The sequence below is a fragment of the Solanum dulcamara genome, chromosome 11 (genome assembly GCF_947179165.1).
Source record: "Solanum dulcamara chromosome 11, daSolDulc1.2, whole genome shotgun sequence".
Lineage (NCBI taxonomy): Eukaryota > Viridiplantae > Streptophyta > Magnoliopsida > Solanales > Solanaceae > Solanum > Solanum dulcamara.
Genome location: NC_077247.1, coordinates 24,815,435 through 24,817,934, shown reverse-complemented (window position 1 = coordinate 24,817,934; position 2,500 = coordinate 24,815,435). Strand labels below are relative to the sequence as shown.

At 28.5% G+C, this 2,500-nt stretch overlaps 1 protein-coding gene across 1 annotated transcript in view; it reads right to left on the bottom strand.

Annotated features, from left to right (window-relative positions):
- LOC129872458 (uncharacterized) overlaps positions 1 to 2,500 on the bottom strand; it is a 43,905-nt gene that overhangs the window by 38,175 nt on the left and 3,230 nt on the right. The window lies entirely within an intron of this gene.

Below are 2,500 nucleotides of genomic sequence, written 5' to 3'. Positions count from 1 at the left end.
ATAACTTCTTAGAAATGCTTTATAGTGTATTATACGACAAAATTTTATTTCAAATAAAATTTAAGACTCCTTGTCAACAGACGATTGTTGTAAAACGCTTTAAAACTGCTTATTCAAAAAGATTACCTATTCAATTTAAACCCCGCACAACTCAGCGTGGTGATATAGGATATCAAAACAAACTATTTTTTCCAAAAAGCACTTCCTTGCTACGATATGATACTGATTGGGACAACCCTCAGATAATAAATCAGTAATATTCCCTGCTAGAATATCAGATAACCCTCAACAAATTTAGAAGAAAGCTTGGATATGATCAAACAAAAATTAGAACAGTGTTTTTCTGAAAACCCTTTAGAATTTTGGGATAAAAATAAGATAGAAGTCAAGCTAGAAATAAATAATAAAGATAAAGTTATTAGAGTGAAACCAATGAGATACAATCCTGAAGACCAAGAAGAATTTCAAAAGCATATTAAAGAATTATTAAGTCTTAGAATAATAAGACCTAGTAACTCTCCACATAGCTCTCCTGCTTTTATGGTAAGAAATTATGCAGAGATAGTACGAAATAAACTAAGAATGGTTATTAACTATAAGAAATTAAATGATAATACCACATTTGATGGATATTTCTTACCCCATAAAGAGAGTCTAATCAATAGAACTATTAACAAGAAGATATTTTCTAAGTTTGATTGTAAAAGTGGATTTTGACAAATAAAAATGAATAAAGGTAGTATTCAATATACTGCATTTTCTACCCCTCAAGGACAATATGAATGGTTAGTTATGCCATTTGGATTAAAAAATATACCACATATATTCCAAAGAAAAATAGATAATATTTTTAAAGATTATGACTATATATTTGTTTACGTTGATGATATTTTAGTTTTGTCTGATAGCATTGAAGAACACCTGATACACCTAAATAAGTTTACTAACTTATGCTTAGAAAATTGATTAGCACTTTCTAAAAAGAAAGAAAGTCTATTAAAAAATGAGATAAAATTTTTAGAAATGATAATTGACGAAAATGGTATAAAATTACAAAGCCATATCGTTGAAAAGATATCTATTTTCCAGATAAATTAGTCGATAAAAAGCAAGTACAAAGCATTTTAGGAATTCTTAACTATGCTTCAGATTATATTCAGAATTTGGTTGAATTAAGAAAACCATTTCAGGAATTACTAAAAAAGGATACGAACTTTGAATTTAATGAAGTCTTAACTAAAAAAGTAAAAGATATTAAATCTATTTGTAAAAATTTACCAAAATTATAATTACCAAAAGATAGTGATGACTTAATTTTAGAAACAGAAGCTTCAGAATACTGTTGGAGTGACGTATTAAAAAAGATAGATTATGATCTTAATAAAAATAAGATAGGAGATAGCCTATGTAGATACTGTTCTGCAATCTTTTCAGATACTCAAACGAGATATCATATTAATGAAAAAGAATTATTAGCAGTAGTAAAAAGTTGGCAAAAGTTCTATTACTTTTTACTACCAAAATGATTTACACTCAGAACTGATAATACACAGATAAAAACTTTTGTTCATAATAATCTTCCGTCAAAACCAGAATACAAAGGATTTATTAGATGACAAATGCTTTTTTTTGAATATTCTTTTGATAGTGAAATTATTCGGACTAACAAAAATGTTGCAACAGATTTTCTCACCAGAGATAGAAGAAATTAAAAATAATCTGCAGGATATCGATAAGCGTTTCAAAGATATTCAAACAGCAGTTTCTGATATTATCGAAATAGCTAATTTCGATTGTGAACAACTGATTGCTGATAAATTAATCAGCATATGTGCCCAGATAACGTCCAAATTTGAATAATGCAGTGATTCTTATGATATTGTTAATAGCTTGATAAAAGTGCAAAAGGATGATAATACTTCGACAACTACGGAGGGACAAGATAAGTATGGAAAAATATCTTGTAGACCCTAATTGCCTCAAAAGGGAGTTACTTTGGGATCTAAAGAAAAATTCGATAAGTTACTTTAAGCCATCGGAGATCAAGAACAGATAATAAGAGATTTATTTTCTCTCAAAACCACTCCAAACAGATACATTGATTTTACAGGGATATACCCTCGAATCAATTACTTACAAGATTCATCTCTACAAAAAATTAGATACTGGTACGATTTTGGAGCTGTAAATTCTATTTATCTTACGTCTCTAAATTTTTCAGAGATTAGTAGATTACCGTCATGGGTATAAGACGGAGTAAAAAATTGTTATCTCAATAACCCAATGATTACTGTAAAAGATATTTTGGTCCTTAAGTTTATTTCTGTCGGACCGGATTTTTACAAAGATGAACGATATTCCGCCTACCATTTCGTGCAAATTGAAAAGGCTGGCGATTTTAATATCATAAATAATTTTTAAGAAAAATCTTTTCAAAGATTTACCGAAAAAGATACTCATTACAGACGTACTATTGGATTAAGAATTGTACTACAAAATA